General features: G+C 38.9%; 1 non-coding gene across 1 annotated transcript; it reads right to left on the bottom strand.

Moving 5' to 3' along the window:
• Positions 1–16,086: 16,086 nt before the first annotated feature.
• On the bottom strand, positions 16,087–16,190 carry LOC112760122 (small nucleolar RNA R71). The gene has a single exon (XR_003180575.1). It is a non-coding gene; the product is annotated as a small nucleolar RNA R71 (small nucleolar RNA).
• Positions 16,191–20,110: the final 3,920 nt, after the last annotated feature.

Genomic DNA, 20,110 nt, shown 5'->3' with positions numbered 1-20,110 from the left:
ATAAGAACAACATAAAGGAAATTACAACAAAAGAATAGAAGAATGATGATTGCAACAACATGGAATTGAAAAGAAGAATTAGAAGAAAGCATGAATGAAAACCTATATCTAAGAACTAAACCTAATCCTAATCCTAATTCTAAAGAGAAGTAAGAGCTTCTCTCTCTAGAAACTAACTCTAACTACTTCTCAAACTTAAACTATGACTAATGATAAAAAAGTATGTTAATTTCCCTTCAATCCTTGGCTTAAATAGCATCAGAAATGAGTTGGATTGGGCCCACAAGGCTTCTAAAATCGCTGGCCACGAGTTGCATTAAGTGAATCATGTGCACCCATCGGTGCGTACACATACAGTGCGTGTGTGCGCCCCTATACACGATGCAACTATCGCAAATATTATATCAATTTGAAGTTCCAGATGTTAGTTTTCCATTGCAACTGGAACCGCATCATTTGGACCTCTATAGCTCAAGTTATGATCGATTAAGTGCAAGAGGTCGGCTTGACAGCTTTGCGATTCCTTCATTTCTTCATGAGTTCTCCATTTCTACATGCTTTTTCTTCATTCCCTTGATCCAATCTTTGCCTCTTAATTCTGAAATCACTTAACAAACATATCAAGGCATCTAATGTAATCAAGGTGAATTAAATTTAGCTAATTGAGGGCCTAGAAAGCATGTTTTCACACTTAAGCACAAATTAGGAGACAATCATGAAACCATGCTATTTCGTTGAATAACTGTGGTTAAAAGGTCATAAAATCCCCTAAATTAAGCACAAGATAAACCTTACAAATGGGGTTTATCAATGCTACATGAGTTGCTTGGATATGGTTGACTGCTATCGTTTAGAAGAGACTAACTTGATGAGGATGCTACATGAGTTAGTGAATTATAGCTGCCATTGAATGAGTCATTTGTTGTTGAAGTAGACAGTAAGAAAAGTTAATCTGGAAAGAATACGCATCTCCAAAGCCTTAACTAATATCCATCACTGCATTTACACTAATATGGTATTTCGTTCTTTACTTTTCGTTTATGCTTCTTAACAAACAACCATCTGTTCTAATCGCCTGACTAAGATTTACAAGATAGCCATTGTTTGCTCAACCCGACAATCTCCGTGGGATTCGACCCTCACTCACCTGAGGTATTACTTGGACGACCCGGTGCACTTGCCGGTTCAGTTGTGCGGAGTTCAATTCCGCGCACCATGTTTTAGGCGCCGTTGCTGGGGATTGTTCTGAGATTGACAAACTACCGGACTACCTTGTTACATAGATTAGGTGTTCTTTAAAGGTTTAGTTACTCTTTTGTTTGTGTCTTTTGTTTTCTTTTTCAAAAATTTTTCAAAAACCTTTTCTTTTCTTTAATAATCTTTTTCTTTGTTTGAGTCTTGTGTCAGTTTTTAAGTTTGGTATCCCTTTTTGTGTTCATATTTTCTTTATATTATTGAAATTGTTCTTGAGTGTTCATCTTAGTCTTCAAATTGTTGTTCATTTTTCTTGTTTGACTTCAAAAATTTTAAGTTTGGTGTCTTTTGGTGTTTTTCTTTGAAATTTTCGAACATGAATATCCTTTGATTCTAAAATTTTGAGTTAATGAGGATGAATTTGTTCTGAATGCTGTCAAGGCCATGCAACACCCTGACTCCCCAGAGGAATGCAGGTGGATTGACATCATTGGTTCCCTGGTGGAGTAGATGCATACAGTTAAGGGGCTAGATGACATCCTTGAAGATGCCATCCCTGACATGGAGGCATCGGACGAGCAGGAGGAGGCTAAAGACGCTCCTAAAGGGGAGGATGAGCCCCCCAAACTCGAGCTCAAATCACTACCATCATCCTCGAAATACGTGTTTCTGGGAGATGGGAGTAGTTACCCTGTAATCCTAAGTGCTTCCCTAAAGCCACAAGAGGATGAAGCACTGATTCAGGTGCTAAAGACGCACGAAACAGCTATCGGATGGACCATAAGTAACTTAAAGGGAATTAGCCCAACCAGATGCATGCACAAGATCAGGCTTGAAGATGATGCCAAGCTAGTGGTGTAACCACAAAGGCATCTAAATTCGGCCATGAAGGAAGTAGTACAAAAACAAGTCACTATGCTGTGGGAGGCTGGGATTATCTATCCCATCTCAGATAGTCCCTGGGTGAGTCCTGTCCAAGTTGTACCCAAGATAGGAGGAATGATAGTGATCCACAATGAGTAGAATGAACTGATTCCTACGAGAACAGTTACAGGGTGGCTTATGTAAATTGACTATAGGAGACTCAATAACGCCACAAGGAAGGATCATTTTCCCCTGCCATTCATAGACCAGACGCTAGAAAGACTGGCTGGACATGCATTCTACTGCTTCTTGGATGGTTATTCAGGCTACAATCAAATTACAGTAGACCCTCAGGATCAGGAGAAGACAGCATTCACATGCCCATACGGTGTGTTTGCTTGCAGAAAAATGCCATTCGGCCTTTGTAATACACCTACCACCTTTCAAAGGTGCATGCTCTCTATATTCTCAAACATGGTTGAGAAATTCCTTGAGGTATTCATGGATAACTTCTCTATCTTCGGAGATTCATTCATTTCATGCCTTAACCATCTCACCTTAGTTCTGAAATGATGCCTAGAAACAAACCTAGTTTTAAACTGGGAAAAATGTCATTTCATGGTGACTAAAGGCATAGTTCTTGGACATCAAATTTCAAACGGAGTCATAGAGGTTGATCAAGCTGAGGTGGAAGTAATTGAATGATTACCACCACCTACTAATGTTAAGGCAATCAGAAGTTTCCTGGGAGATGCAGGATTCTACAGGAGGTTTATAAAAGATTTCTCCAAAATTGCGAAGCCCCTGTACAATCTCCTAGCCACGGATACCCCTTTTGTTTTTGACAGGCATTGCCTGCATGCTTTTGAAACTCTAAAGGCAAAGCTTATATCTGCAATTGTCATCTCAGTACCCAACTGGCATATGCCATTCAATCTCATGTGTGATGCCAGTGATCATACAATTGGTACAATCCTCGGACAGAGACACAATAAGGTCTTGCACGTCATCTATTATGTCTGTGATGTTTTAAATGACGTGCAAAAGATCTACACTACCACGGAGAAGGAATTACTTGCAGTGGTCTATGCTAGTGACATATTTAGATCCTATTTAATAGGTTCCAAGGTTATTATCTATACTGACCATACTGCTCTCAAGTACCTTCTTTCCAAGCAGGACTCTAAGCCAAGATTGATAAGATGGGTATTACTCTTACAAGAGTTTGACATAGAGATCAGGGACAGAAAAAGATCAGAAAATCAAGTGGCTGACCACTTATCCCGGATTGAACCTGCAGCAGGGACGTCCCCTCACACTACTGAGATAGTTGTGAGCTTCCCTGATGAACAACTCTTTGCAATATGCAAAGCACCTTGGTTTGTAGATATTGTAAATAACAAGCCAATAAGATTCATTCCCAAGGAATACAGTAGACAGCAAGTTAGAAAACTCATCCATGATGCTAAGTACTACTTCTGGGACGAACCATACCTTTTCAAGAGGTGGTCGGACGGTATAATCCGCCGTTGCGTATCTGAGGAAGAAACGCAGCAAACCCTATGGCATTGCCATGGTTCAGATTATGGATATCATTTTGGAGGTGAGCTGATGAGTTCATATTTTCCGATATATTTTAGCCTGAATTGGATGGATTTCATCATATAAACTCACACTTATTCACCAAAATAGCATACTTTTGCGTTTGATCCCTAAATTGAATCTAAATGTGAAAACATGAATTTCTATGCTTAAATTGAGCAATTTAATCCCACTTTTATTCCATTCTATGCCATGATATGTTTGTTGAGTGATTTCAGGTCCTAGATGCAAGAATGGTTTGGTAGAAGTGGAAGAAAGCATGCAAAAAGGGAGAAAACATGAAGAAAATAATGGAGAAAAGCATCTCAGCTTGTGCCCATGCACAGCCTCTGTGCCCACGCACAGAATGAAAAATCAGCACCTGTGCCCATGCACAGGTCTGTGCCCACGCACAAGGCAGGGTAAAAATCAGGACCTGTGCCCACGCACAGGCTGTGCCCATGCTCAGGGCAGAATGGAAATCAGGACCTGTGCGTTCGCACAGGTCTGTGCCCATGCACAGGAGGAAAATCAACAAGTGTGCCCATGCACAGACCTATGGGTCCGCACAGGTACCAGTGCATGCCTCCATTAAAAAGTCACGTACTACGAGTTTTGGGGCTCTTTTGGCCCATTTTTGGAGGCTTGGATGCTGAAATCAAAGGCTATATGAAGGAAACTTGATGCCATATGAAGAGAGCCATCTTAGAATAGGAAAACATATAGTAGGAGTAGGACTAGTGTAGATTAGAAAATTCTCTCTCAGGGATTTAATTAGGGTTTGTAGAATTTTATACTTCAAGTTTGATTTTGAATTCTAGCAATTGCATTGTAAGTATTTCTTTAATTACTCTTTCAATTATACTACTTGTTCTACACTTTCATATATTTTACTTTATCTTGTCAATATTCATATAGTTTTGCAATTTTTAATTCATAGTTGTTTAATTTGATGTTTGATGATAATTTTATGCTTGTTGAGTTGCTTTGGTTGCTTGTTATCATTTATGTTTCATAGCTTTCATTATTTTTCCAATTTTGCCATGTTTTATGTTTATGCCCTCTATGTGTTTGATGAAATGCCAATTTTGATTATGGGGTAATTTCCACCCCTTGGCTTTGGGAAAATGAGTCTATGAATTACTAGAGCCATAATGTCCAACATTTAGTGGTAATTCTTGGGAAGTTAGTTGATTCTTGTTTCCATTAAAGCTATGCTTTTATCAACTAGTTTGGTAAGTTGGTTAAAACTTATGGATTAAGGTCACTTATGCTTGCTTGACTTACTCCTCGATGTTTGGGGTTAACTAGGTGAGATTAACTCATGACAATTATCATAGTTGTGGTTATGGTAAGGAAGGGATTCCATAACTCATCCCAAGTCAAGGTTTCTTTTATGTTTTGACCACTTTTCAACCACTTTATGGTTTTACTTGTTTATATTACATACGTAGTTCTTTTATTCCTTTATTGCTTTGTTAATTGCAATTTTGTCTAGTTCTTTTATCTCTTTATTTGTTCACTTCAATTATTGAAACCCCTTGCTTTCCACAACCAAAATTGTGTGTACTTGTCGGTGTTAGTTCCTAGGGAAGACGACCCGAGGTTGAAAGACTCTCGGTTTAGATTAGAAATTGTAAACTTTGATCGAGCATTACTTGTTGGTTGAGAACTATACTTGCAACGAGGTTATTTCTCCTGTTCCGAGAAGGAATTCTTAACTGACGATTTTGCTCACATCAAGTTTTTGGCGCCGTTGCCGAGGAACTAGCATCATGAGTGCTATATTTTGGTTGTTGTAAATATGTGAATAGTGTGAATAGATACTTTTCGGGTTGTTTGCTTATTTTTGCTATTAATTAGAATTTTGTTTCTTTTGTTACTTGATGTCTTTAGTTTTTATTTTCTATTTCCTCTATGAGTTATCACCCTCTTGGTTTGGAGCTTGGTTGTTATCATTTTGTAGGGCCTGATAACTTTAATTTTGGATTGCATCATGCGATTGGAGCATCTATTTTGGGAGGAGCAACCTCCTCTACACTACAATAAGCCAAACCCTTCCCAATATGCATACGCAACCAAAGGATCTGGTGGATTTCACTTAGATTATGCACCTCCACCACCATAGGCCTATGACCCCTTGATAAATCCTGATTTTGTGGTTTATCTTGTGCTTAATTTAGGGGATTTTATCAACTTTTCTCACATTTATTCAATGAAATAGCATGGTTTTGTAATTCTCCCTGAATTTGTGCTTAAGAGTGAAAACATGCTTTTTGGGTCTAAAAATTGCTAAATTTAATTTACTTTAATTCCATTCGATGCCTTGATATTTTTGTTAAATGATTTCAGGTTTAGAAGGCAAAGATTGGATAGAAGGAATGAAAGAAAAGCATGCAAAGTGGGAGAACTCATGAAGAAATGAAGGAATCGCAAAGCTGTCAAGCCTGACCTCTTCCTACTCAATCGATCATAACTTGAGCTACAGAGGTCCAAATGAGGTGGTTCTAGTTGCGTTGGAAAGCTAACATCTGGGGCTTCAAAATGATATAAAATTTTATATAGTTTCCTGGCGTTTGGGGATGCGTACGCGTGCATCACGCGCACGCATTGGTGGACTAGCGTAACTCATTTTGGGCAAAACTTGGCCAGCAATTTCTAGCTCATTTTGGGCCCAATCCAACTCATTTCTGATGTTATTGAACCCAAGGATTGAGGGGGTAATGAACCAAGTAGTCATAGTTTGGTTTTTGCATCATGTTGTAGGTTAAAATTCTAGAGAGAGAAGCTCTCCCTTCTCTCTAGAATTTAGGGTAATTTTGGTTTAATTTTCTTAGATCCAATTTTCAATTCTTGTTTTGATTTAGTCTTCCTTCTTAATTTCTTGTTATTACATCTTTGTTCTTCTAGTTTTACTTATCATTTCTTATTTTGCTCTCTTTAATGTTGATGAACCATTGTTGGATCTTAATTTCTTCTAATGCAATTTTATATTTCCATGTTTCTTTTATGTTTTTATCTTCATTGCTATTGTTGATTTCTTGCTTATATTAGCTATGGGTTTCATTAATTCTTGCATTTTATGATGTTTACTTTTCTTGCATACTAGGTGTTTAATAAAATGTTTCCTCTAGTTTTTTAGTAGTTTTCTTGACTCTTGGCCTAGGCTAAGGGAATTGAGTGACCTTGAGTCATTGGGTCTCATTGAATTGGTGATTTGAGAACCCTCTGTGGTCAATTTGATAACCATTGATACTAATCTACTACTAAGTTAATTGGTAGCTAGGTTAGGCCTTATGGATTGATTTTGATCAAGCCATTTGATATACTTCAAGTATAGAAGTACACTTAATGAGCTTGGTTCATCATAATTGTCAATATATGGTTTGTTGACAAGGATGGTGATCTCAATTTCCTATGTCTTAGCCAAGAGTTCTTTCCATTTCTTTTATTAGTTCTTGTCATTTTACTTTCTTGTCATTTATACTTTCTTGTCAATTTTCAAATCAAAACTCCCCCTTGCATCTTCATAGCCAATAGTTGAGCACTTCATTGCAATTTCTTGTGAGACGACCCGGAGTTTAAATACTTCGGTTAATTCTTATTGGGGTTTGTACATGTGATAAAACCAAAATTTTTGATGTGAGAATTATTTGTTGGCTTGGAGCTATGCTTACAACGATGTTCTTATTTCTATGAGAGAAATTCTAGACCGATAGGACAAATTCTCTTCATCAAAATGGCACCGTTGCCCGGGAATTGCAATGGTGTTATATTATTGGCTATTGTGAATATTGTGAATATGTTTGCCTTTTGCTTAATTGTTAGTTTTTTCTAGCTTTAGGACTTTGTTGCTTATTTTTGTTAGCTTTTGTTTTTATTTGCTATCATGAATTCTCACCACTTTGGCTATGAGTTTGGTTCAAATTATGTTGTAGGAAATGGGAGCTACAATGAGGATGTGCATCAAGGATGGAACAATCATAGATGGGAGTAGCCTCAAGGGATTGATCAACCTTCTTGGCAACAACAACCTCCGGATTCTTATGGGTATAATCCGAATCCTAATGCATATCAATCTAAGGGATGTGGTGACCCTTATTATGATTGTCGACAACCACCACCGTATGCCTATGAACCCCCTCCTCCTCAACATAGTTTTGAGCCACCATACTCACAAGCTCCTTACCACCAAACACCTCCATATGACCCTAATCCTTACCCACCATACCAACCACCTTATGAACCATATGAAGAACCACCCTAATTCAACCCCCAATACCCTCAAGAACCACCACCTCCATGTTATTACCAAGATGAGCCACCTCTAATGTATGAGAACTCTCAACCACAAGATGAATCACCACCCATATTTGAAAAAATCATGGCTCAGTTTGCTGAAATTACTGCTACCTTGGAATCATGGGACTCATGCAACAAGCAAAGCATCTCCACGGATGAATGCAAGAAATCAACCGAAGAAAGGAGCATGAAGGAGATTTTAGAATCTGGACATGAGGACAAGGAGATGGGGTATGTCTTGCAACAAGTGGGGAGTGAAGAGATTGTTAATGAAGAAGAAGTGGTTGAAGAGCTAGGCAAAGTTGAACAAGAGGTGGATTCCAAGTTTGAGAAAAATTTCCACACCAAGTGACATTGTTGATGATTTTGTGGAAGTTGTTGAACCTTCTTCCAATGAGCTTGAATTTGGTGTTGAGGAGGATAATGCGCAACCTCCTAAGCATGTAATGAATGATGAAGAATTGGAAGAAGGTGAGAAAATAACAAATCTTCCTCTTGGAGATGAGCCCACACCAACACATGATTCTTTGGTATTTGAGAAATCTTCTCCTAATAAAATTGAGTTAGATGTTGAGATAAGTCCCACATTACCTCCAAGTTGTGACGTGAAGAGTGGAGAAGAGCTAGAAGTAGTTGGTGAAGAGTGGAGAAGAGCTAGAAGTAGTCCAAGAAGAGCACAAGGGAATGGAACTTACAAGACCATTGGAGACGTTCCTTCCTAAGTCACCGTCCAACATAACATTCAAGTGGGTAAAATTCTTATCTCTAATCTTTACTTTCCCAATTGAATATGGTTTGATTGAGATGGATGGGAAACTTAGAACTCTTTGTGGGGTTAAGAGCAAAAGAGAATTTGTTAGTGGGTGAAAATTCCAATCAAGGTTTCTTATGGTTAGAAACTCAAGGTCTAAGTGCAATGGTTGGTATAGTTCTCAACTAAAGGGGTCTAGGAAGATGCTTTGGTGTTTACTTGAGAATTCGGATCACTTCTCACCCAACTGGAATTGTGATGATCAACTTGAAGATGGGTGTAAAAATAAGATATGGGATCCCAGATCACAACATGAAGACTAATTTTGGGAGCTCATATCTTGGGAAGAACTTCCCCCAAGCTTGGTGAAGATGGTTGAAAATTCTGACAACTAGTTGAGGAGCAAGCATTCTTGGAGGTTCAAGGATGAATACAAGCAAAAGCCACCATGACAAGGAGCCTCCCAAATGTCCAACTTAAGGACTTAAACTAAAAGTGCTAGGTGGGAGACACCCCACCATGGTAACCTCTTTCCATTCTCTTGTATATATAATCAATGAATGAATTGAGTTGCCATTATAGGTAGTTTTTCTTATTTTTTATAATCTTATACATTTTGCTTTGATTGATAGATTTCTTGTTAGATTTTTGTTTTGTTTAGAATAGTTGTTGTTGGATTGTATTTTACTTGAACTGTAAGTTTTGTGAGTCTTGTATTTGAAAATTTTTCAAAAACCAAAAAGATTTGTTGTTAAATTTTAATTTTGATTGTTTTAGAATGCTTGTAGATTAGGAGAGTGCTTTGTTTCTATTTTCCTATGCAAAAAAAAAAGAGGGGGGCCAGGCACGCGTACGCGTACATCACGTGTACGCGTCGATGCGTCAACATGGCTCCATACATGGAACCCGAGAGTTGCGCGAACACCACGCGTACACTGCGTGAAACAGCTGCACCCATGCGTACGCATCAATTTACACTCTCACCATCCACGCTCAAGCGTACAGGACGCTTACGCATCGCTTGTCCATCCTGCGTTCCACGCGCACGCGTGAGCGACGCTTACGCGTCACTTTCCGCACCCTGTTTTCCCCTGTTCCGCCCTGTTTCCTTTTTCCCTCCTTCTCTTCTTTTCTTTATCGTTTCTTCTTCTTTCTTTCTCATTCTTTCTTCTTTCTTATTTTCATTTTCTTCTATATGTTGCATTTTCATACTAGCTTTCGTTGCATTTTAATTTTGTTTTTATAGCTTGTTCTTATTTTCCTTTCTAAGTTTCTTATTTTAATAATGGTGTTGAATTCTCTTACTCAATTGTTGAGAATTTCTTGGTTAATGTTGGTGCTTCTTGACTTGTTTGATATTGTTGGGTGATGAAACTTTTAAATCAGTGCTTAATCTTGTATGACTCTTATATTCTTTGTGCATTGATATGAACTTGCATGTCTTTCATGACCCACTCTTTCTAGTTGAACTTGATGCTTTTGAGTGCTCTTCATGCTTTGACTTTACTCTTGCATCAAGAGTTAGTTAATATGCCTTACCTTATATTGCTCTCTCACATACATGCGTAGCTAACATGTAGTGAGAACCTTACTCTTATTTGGCATTGGCCCTCGCCTATGTTCTACTTGTTTTGCTATCTTCGTTGTAGGCTTAATTTTCTTTCTTTTCTTTCCTTTTAGGTTGGCCACCAAGAGGGAAAGGATAAGCTTCAAATGGGGCAACAAACAAGTTCATCCGCACATCCTTTTGAAGAAACTCGTCAATTATAGCAACTCATCCACCTTGCTCTCCTTTGCATGCACCGAGGACGGTGCAAATTTCTAAGTGTGAGGAGTTCGTCCGACCGACCTCCATGGGTAACAACTTTTTTCAACACCAATTCTTAATTTTTGTCTTTGTTAGATTAGTTGTTGCATTGCATGATAGATTGCATGTTAGTTAGAATTTGTACATATTTTTACCACTTCCATTTTATGTTAGGACTTCTTGGTAAGGGTGATGATTTCTTTTCCAAGAAAAAATGTTTTAGGGCACCCTACCAATTTCGGAAAAAAATTTTTGTTGAACTTGCTCGAAGAATTTATTTTGGGACATGGTTTTTGAGCTAAGAACACAAGCATGTGAGTTTTGAGCCCAATTGTGTGGTTACATCTTATAACCACTATTTCCATTCTTGTGTGCATTATTCTCTTTCTATCTTGTGTGCATTATTCTTTATGTCCATTATTCCATGTATATATGCATTTATATGATTAAGGCCATCATTTTATTTAGCTCACTTACCCAAATAGCCAACCTTTCATCAACCATTGTTAGCCAATTTTGAGCCTATTTAATTCTTTTGTTCTTAATTGTAGCACATCACTACCCCTAAGTGAAAAATAATAAATATTCCTTAATTTGGATCTTTGATTAGCTTAGGCTAGTGAGGGTGTGTATCATTTGGGTATGGGAAATTTGGGACATTGGTTGAGGTAAAAGTGTATTTTGTATTTTTGTTGTAAATCATGGGATTGGGTACGTGCTTATGTATTAAATATGTAAATCCATATGCATTGATACGTTTGTATGAACTTTGTTGTGAAAAAAATGTGAAAAAAATATATAAAAAAATATATATATAAAATAAAAGAAATAAAAATATAAAAAAATGCAATAAAAAGGGGACAAAAATGCCCCAAAGTAGAGTTCAATAAAAATCAACGCATATGTGTGGTGAATTAAAAAGAATGCATGAGTGTGTGGTAAAGTGGGAATCATGGGTAGCTAGGTTGTGTATTAGAATTGTATAGGTTGTTATATGTGTTAGGAGAGAGCTTAGGTTAATCAAAGATTCAAATTTCAAGCTCACTTGACCATATACATCCCTACCTTTACCCTAGCCCCATTACAACCTATGAATAAGTCCTCATGATCAATGTATACATGCATTGAATAATTGTTGATTGTTAGATAAAAAACAAATCGTGGAAAGCATGATTAGAAGAGAATTGAGTGATCAACCCTATACACTAGAGCAACTAGAGCGGATACACGTCTGGTGAGGGTTCGATGCTCAATTCCTTGTTCCCGGCTTCCATGAGCTTTCTTCTTACAAGCCTATTTGAACTTCATTTTGATATTTGAATTGGTAGGATTCATGAATCGTCATATGATCTTAGCCCTACTTGCTTATATATTTCCTTGGAGATTGATTTACTTTTAACCAAGTAGATAGAGTCATATTGCATTTAGTTTCATTCATATAGTTTATTTGCATTGAATAAATGTTCATACCCCTTTTCTTGTCCTTTAATTTTTTATTCTTAGCATGAGGACATGCTTGGTTTACGTGTGGGGAGGTTTGATAAACTACGATTTTGTAGTTTATCTTGTGCTTAATTTAGGGGATTTTATCAACTTTTCTCATATTTATTCAATGAAATAGCATGGTTTTGTAATTATCCCTGAATTTGTGCTTAAGTGTGAAAACATACTTTTTGGGTCTAAAAATAGCTAAATTTAATTCACTTTAATTCTATTCGATGCCTTGATATATTTGTTAAGTGATTTCAGGTTTAGAAGGCAAAGATTGGATTGAAGGAATGAAGGAAAAGCATGCAAAGTGGGAGAACTCATGAAGAAATGAAGGAATCGCAAAGCTGTCAAGCCTGACCTCTTCCTACTCAATCGATCATAAATTGAGCTATAGAGGTCCAAATGAGGTGTTTCTAGTTGCGTTGGAAAGCTAACTTCTGGGGCTTCAAAATGATATAAAATCTGTTATAGTTGCCTGGCGTTTAGAGACACGTACGTGTGCATCACGTGCACGCATTGGTGGACCAGCGTGACTCATTTTGGGCAAAAGGTGGCAAGCGATTTCTAGCTCATTTTGGGCCCAATCCAACTCATTTCTAATGCTATTGAACCCGAGGATTGAGGGGGGAATGAACCAAGTAGTCATAGTTTGGTTTTTGCATCATGTTGTAGGTTAGAATTCTAGAGAGAGAAGCTCTCTCTTCTCTCAAGAATTTAGGGAAGCTTAGGTTTAATTTTCTTAGATCCAATTTTCAATTCTTGTTTTGATTTAGTCTTCCTTCTTAATTTCTTGTTATTACATCTTTGATCTTCTAGTTTTACTTGTCATTTCTTATTTTGCTTCTTTAATGTTGATGAAACATTGTTGGATCTTAATTTCTTCTAATTCAATTTTATGTTTCCATGTCTCTTTTATGTTTATCTTCATTGCTATTGTTGATTTCTTGCTTATGTTAGTTATGGGTTCCATTAATTCTTGCATTTTATGATGTTTACTTTTCTTGCATACTAGGTGTTTAATAAAATGTTTCCTCTAGTTTTTGATGCCAGGGCATCTTGGCCAGTTTCACTGACCTTTTCTTTACTGTTTTTAGGTTAGTTTCTTGCATTTCCTTAGGAAATAAGCTAGTTTTGGGTAGATATTCACTTACACCTTGATTCAAGCATACATTGTGCATTTCACATTATTTCATGAGGATTTTGCATAAGTTTAGTGACAAATTGTATGTTGCATTGCCCATGACTTGGACTAGAACTTTGATGCACTCTATTGCTTGATTTCAGGACCAAAGGAAGCAATGAAAGGGAGGAAACTTGCAAGATTAATGAGAAAAGTGATTGCCAATGACACTCTCAAAGCCAACATCGCCCAAGTTAAGAGTCACGTTAACTAAGTTAACGTGAACTCTAACGTGGAAAAGGGAAGTTGAGCCAACGTTAGTGACACTTAACATTGTCACTAACATTGGCAAACACTCATGAGTGGCCACGTTAGAGCCCACGTTAACCTAGTTAACGTGACCTCTAACGTTAAAGGGGGAAGAGAAGCCAACGTTAGTGACATTCAACATTATCACTAACGTTGGCCTAAGAATGCAACACACCACGTTAACTCCCACGTTAACTTGGTTAACGTGGGAGCTAACGTAAGAAGTGAGAGTTGTCGTCAACGTTAGTGACACTCAACATTGTCACTAACGTTGGAAGCAACCACACAACCCCCCAAGGAGCCACGTTAACTTCCACGTTAACTTAGTTAACGTGGAAGCTAACGATGAGGAATGAATGATGAGCCAACGTTAGTGACACTCAACATTGTCACTAACGTTGGGATGGCTAAGAATGGCCACGTTATAAGCCACGTTAACCTAGTTAACGTGGACTTTAACGTGAGATCTAGGGGCACATTGGAACGTTAGTGACAATGTTGAGTGTCACTAACGTTCTCGAAGGTTGGCAAGGCCACGTTAGAAGCCACATTAACCTAGTTAACGTGGGCTTTAACGTGAAGCAAAAAGGGGCACACTAGAACGTTAGTGACAATGTTGAGTGTCACTAACGTTGTCGAAGGTTGGCAAGGCCACGTTAGAAGCCACGTTAACCTAGTTAACGTGGGATCTAACGTGAGGCAAGGGGGTACATTGGAACGTTAGTGAAAATGTTAAGTGTCACTTACGTTCCCGAACTTATACTTTCACTAAATGATTAACACCCCTTACGCCCTGAGCTAAAGTCTCTGCCCACTTAACACTTTCTCTCTGCAAGTAAAGCCAAGCCCAAATGAAGAAAAGAACTGCTTCAAACTCAAGATCCAAAGGCCCAAGACTCGAAGAGCAAACTAGAAGCTGAGAAGAGTAGTATATATAGGAGTAGATTTGAATTGTAAAAGAGAGTTTGAGGAGGCTGGAAGAGGAGAACTACTCTCTGTATTTTACTTTCTCTGCATTTTCTAGTTTTATGATGTATTCTCCATCTTTGTTTTCATTTTCTAGAGCTATGAACAACTAAACCCCTTTCATTGGGTTAGGGAGCTCTGTTGTAATTTGATGGATCAATTCTAATTTTCATTATTCTTCTTCTATCTTTTCTCTTGATTTTACTTGAAAGCTTTCGATCTTCATCCAATTGAGTAGTTATCTTGGAAGAGAAGCTATTCAAACTTGGATCTCTTTTGAACCTTGAAAGAGGAATGAAGAGATCAAGCTAGAAATGCTTTCTCTTGCTGGACTAAATTTGGTTTGGATGGGTATGTGACTAGAACCCTCTCAATCACTTAAGATTGCCAAGGAGATCAATGAGTGCATTGATTGAGGAAGAGATGAAAATGAACTTGATCCAGAGAATTACAACATCTCCTAAGCCCAATGAACTCCCCATCTCTGATCTTACCCATTCTCTTTAATTTCTGCCATTTACTTTTATGAGCAAATCCCCCATTCCCATTTACAATTCTGCAATTTATTTTCAGTCATTTACTTCCAATCCTTTAATCCTAGCATTTACTTTTCTGTTATTTACATTCCTGCCATTTTATTTTCTGCAACTCTCAACCAAAATTCTGGATTCGCTCAACTAGAACATTCTTCTAATTAAAGTTGCTTGATCAATCAATCCCTGTGGGATTCGACCTCACTCTATTGTGAGTTTTTACTTGACGACAAATTCGGTACACTTGCCGAAGGGAGATTTGTTGTGAGACAAATTTTCCGTGCATCAAGTTTATGGCGCCGTTGCCGGGGATTGATTGTGCATCAACAATGATTAAATTGGAAGATCACTAGATTGAGCATCTTTATTTTGTGAATTTCATTTTCTGTTTTAGTGATTTACTTTTTGCTTTAGTTAAACTTCTTCCCTTCCCCGTCTATTCTTTTGTTCTTCTTTGTTATTTTCAATTCTGTTTGCTAACCCACTAACTGTTTGATATATTGCATCACCCACAACTAACAGTAATTCTGACACAAATACTTTCTGCACCTATCTTTTCTTGCTTGCACTTGATGGTTGTATGACAGGGAGAAGAAGTGGAGCTTCAACTTCCTTCGATTCTGAACCTGAGAAGACCTTCCTTAGATTAAGGAGGGAGGCAAGAGGAAAGAAAGTGGTTGGTGCTGAGGAAGAAGAGGAATTCTTTGAAACAAACATGGAAGACAACATGGAAAACCATCATGAAGAAGAAGATCACAACCATGGGGGAGGAGGTAGAGCAAATCATGCTGGGGAGGATAGAAGAGTTTTGGGCTCTTACATCAATCCAAACCCAGGCAATTGTGGAAGTAGCATCCAAAAGCCAACAATCCATGCCAACAACTTTGAACTTAAACTACAGCTCATCACCCTTGTTCAGAACAACTGTTCGTTTGGAGGAAGTGTTCAAGAAGACCCCAATCAACATTTAACCACCTTCCTGAGAATATGTGACACAGTGAAGTCTAATGGTGTTCATCCTGACGCCTATAGACTGCTCTTATTTCCATTCTCACTCAGGGACAAGGCAGCCAAATGGCTGGAATCTTTCCCAAGGGAATGCTTGACAACTTAGGAAGACGTGGTGAACAAATTCTTAGCAAGATTTTACCCTCCTCAACGAATCAATAGGCTGAGAGCTGAGGTCCAAACTTTCAGGCAACAAGATGGTGAGACTCTATATGAAGCATGGGAGAGGTTCAAGGACTTAACAAGGAGGTGTCCACCTGACATGTTCAACGAATGGGTACAGCTGCACATTTTCTATGAAGGGCTCTCTTATGAGTCAAAGAAGGCCGTAGACCATTCATCTGGAGGTTCTTTGAACAAGAAGAAGACCATTGAGGAAGCCATAGATGTTATTGAAACAGTAGCAGAGAATGACTACTTCTATGCTTCCGAAAGAGGGAACACAAGAGGAGTAATGGAGCTAAACAATGTAGATGCTCTGTTGGCCCAAAACAAGCTCATTACCCAGCAGTTGGCTAACCTCACCAAGAAGATGGAGATGAACCAAGTAGCAGCAATCTCCACTTCATCAACAATCCAAGAAGGAGTGAATGAAGAAGCAGAGGTGAGTCAGGAGCAAGCCAACTACATTGGGAGTTCACCAAGGAAAAACTATGATCCATACTCCAAGACCTACAACCCTGGATGGAGAAACCACCCAAACTTTGGGTGGGAAAGTGAGCAAGATCAAAACCAAGACCAGAGACGTTACGACTCCAACAACAATGCAGCTCACCAGCAATTCACACAGAGGACGTCTCAACACCCCCACAACAACACTTCTTCATATGCTTATCAAAACCAAAATAACACATCTGCTCCGAATCACCAATCAATTGATGACAAGCTCTCTAAGATCGAAACCTTAATTGAAGGAGTATGCAGAGACATTTGAGACAGTAAAGCATTCAGAGAGGAAGTGCAGTCCAACATGCAGAATCAAAATGCTGCCATCACGAAACTGGAGACACAAATCAGCTATTTGTTTAAGCAGCTCCCTAACCACAACTTTTGCTATGATGCCCACTCAAGCAAAAGGGAGGAGTGTCAAGCTATCACACTTATGAGTGGGAAGGAACTGAAGGAACATCCCCAAAAACCACAAGAAGAAGGCTCAAATGAAAAGGGAGAAGAGCAAGATGGAGTTTAACTTCCCACGCCAAGTCTGCAGAAAGAAAAAGGGATACCCCAACTGAACATCTCAAGAGCTCCATATCCCCAGCTATTGAAGAAAAGAAGATGACAACCAGTTCTTGAGATTTTTGGAAATCTTTAAGAAGCTACAAATCAACATACCCTTTGCTGAAGCCATAGAACAAATGCCACTCTATGCCAAGTTTTTGAAGGAGCTAATGACTAAGAAGAGAAGCTGGAAGAACAATGAGACTGTGATACTAACTGAAGAGTGCAGTGCTATCATTCAGCATAAACTACCTCAGAAACTGAAGGATCCTGGGAGTTTTCAGATCCCTTGTATTATAGGAGAAATCACAGTAGAGAAGGCTCTTTGTGACTTAGGGGCCAGCATCAATTTGATGTCAGTAGCTATGATGAGAAAGATGAAAATTGAGGAGGCTAAACCAACAAAAATGGCCCTACAACTGGCAGACCGATCGTTCAAATTCCCTCACGGGATAGTAGAGGATTTGCTAGTAAAAGTGGGAGATTTCATATTTCTAGCAGATTTTGTGGTGCTGGACATGCAGGAGGACGCCAAGACCTCCATCATCTTGGGAAGGCCATTCTTGGCCACTGCTGGAGCTGTCATCAATGTTCAGAAGGGTGACCTCACACTGAGATTACACAATGAAAAGATGACATTCAATGTGTTCAAGGCCATGAGTTATCCACCAGAATAATTGGGGGAATGCATGAGGTTAGATGCACTTGAGGATGAAGTGCAGGAGAATTTTGAAGAAGAAGAACCTGAAGAGGACGAGAGATTGGTGGAGGAAGAATCTGAATCAAGTGAAGAGGTTGCCACAGCAGAAATACATATACCAGATGCACCAAAGGAATGGAACGAAAAGTCAGAAGCACCCAAACTTGAACTCAAAGCACTGCCACCCACTCTCAAATATGCATATCTAGGAGAAAATGAAAACTACCCAGTGATCATAAATTCATCCCTCAGTCAAGATCAAGAGGACGAGCTACTCAAGGTGCTGCGGGAGCATAAGGATGCCATTGGATGGACCCTTGCTGACCTGAAGGGAATCAGTTCAACCATATGCATGCATAAAATACCGTTGGAAGATGATGCCAAGCCATCCATTCAATCCCAAAGAAGGCTGAACCCAATCATGAAGGAAGTGGTACAGAAAGAGGTTATGAAGCTTTGGCAAGGAGGGGTCATATACCCAATTTCGGACAGCCCATGGGTTAGCCCCATACATGTTGTGCCCAAGAAGGGAGGAATCACTGTGGTTACCAATGAGAAAAATGAGCTCATACCCACAAGGACTGTCACAGGATGGCGGATGTGCATAGACTACAGAAAACTCAATGAGGCTACACGAAAAGACCACTTTCCCCTTCCATTCATGGATCAGATGTTGGAAAGACTTGCAGGGCACGCATATTATTGTTTTCTCGGCGATTATTCAGGATATAACCAAATAGTGGTTGATCTGAGAGACCAAGAGAAAACCTCATTTACTTGTCCGTATGGAGTGTTTGCCTATAGGCGCATGCCATTTGGATTATGTAATGCCCCTGCAACTTTCCAACACTGTATGCTTTCTATCTTTTCAGATATGATAGAAAAATTCATTGAAGTTTTTATGGATGATTTCTCGGTATTCGGAGATTCTTTTCCTAGTTACCTACATCACCTCGCCTTGGTATTGAAAAGATGCCAAGAGACCAATTTGGTCTTGAACTGGAAAAAATGCCACTTCATGGTGACAGGAGGAATAGTCCTTGGTCACAAGGTCTCTCACCAAGGCATTGAGGTTGATAGAGCTAAAGTAGAACTTATTGAAAAACTACCCCCACCCAGTGATGTCAAGGCAATTAGGAGTTTTTTAGGGCATGCTGGTTTTTACAGAAGGTTCATTAAAAATTTTTCAAAGATAGCCAAGCCCTTAAGCAATTTCCTTGTATCTGATACACCATTTATCTTTGATGAAACATGCATACTAGCATTTGCACATTTGAAAATGAGGTTATCCTCTGCTCCTATCATTTCCCCACCTGATTGGAACCTACCATTTGAATTGATGTGTGATGCATCTGATTTTGCAGTTGGGGCAGTGTTAGGACAAAGGAAAGATAACCTAGTTCGTGTGATATACTATGCTAGCAAAGTCCTTAATGAAACTCAAAGAAATTATACCACTACTGAAAAGGAGTTGCTAGTAATAGTTTTTGCATTTGACAAATTTAGATCATACCTCATTGGTGCTAAAGTTATTGTTTTTACAGATCACACAGCACTTAAATATTTGTTTGCCAAGCAAGAATCAAAGCCAATACTAATAAGGTGGATCTTACTGTTGCAGGAATTTGATATTGAAATCAGAGACAAGAAAGGAGTGGAGAACAAGGTGGCAGATCACCTATCCAGAATCCCTCATGATCAAGGTGAAGAAAATGATACAAATGTGAACGAGCTCTTCCCTGATGAGCAGTTGATGACAGTTCACAAAGCACCATGGTTCGCAGATATTGCAAATTTCAAGGCAACTGGGGCATTACCCCCAGGGATCAATAAACATCAAAAGAGGAAGCTCATGAATGATGCAAAATACTTTGTCGGGGACGAGCCATATCTCTTCAAGAAATGTTTAGATGGAATCCTTAGAAGATGTGTTTCGGAAGAGGAAGGAAGAGAAGTCCTGTGGAACTGCCACGGTTCATGTTATGGCGGGCACTTTGGAGGGGACAGAACTGCAGCAAAGGTGTTACAAAGCGGATTCTTTTGGCCCACCCTTTTCAAGGATGCCAAGGAACTAGTAAAAAGCTGCAATGAATGCCAAAGATCTGGAAACCTGGCCAAAAGAAACGCCATGCCACAAAATTTCATCTTGGAACTGGAACTGTTTGATGTGTGGGGAATAGATTTCATGGGACCATTCCCAACCTCATAAGCAAACAAGTACATCCTGGTAGCAGTGGATTATATTTCCAAGTGGGTAGAGGCT

This window comes from Arachis hypogaea, chromosome 16 (assembly GCF_003086295.3).
Source record: "Arachis hypogaea cultivar Tifrunner chromosome 16, arahy.Tifrunner.gnm2.J5K5, whole genome shotgun sequence".
Classification (NCBI taxonomy): Eukaryota; Viridiplantae; Streptophyta; class Magnoliopsida; order Fabales; family Fabaceae; genus Arachis; species Arachis hypogaea.
This window is presented reverse-complemented; position numbering and strand designations above follow the sequence as displayed.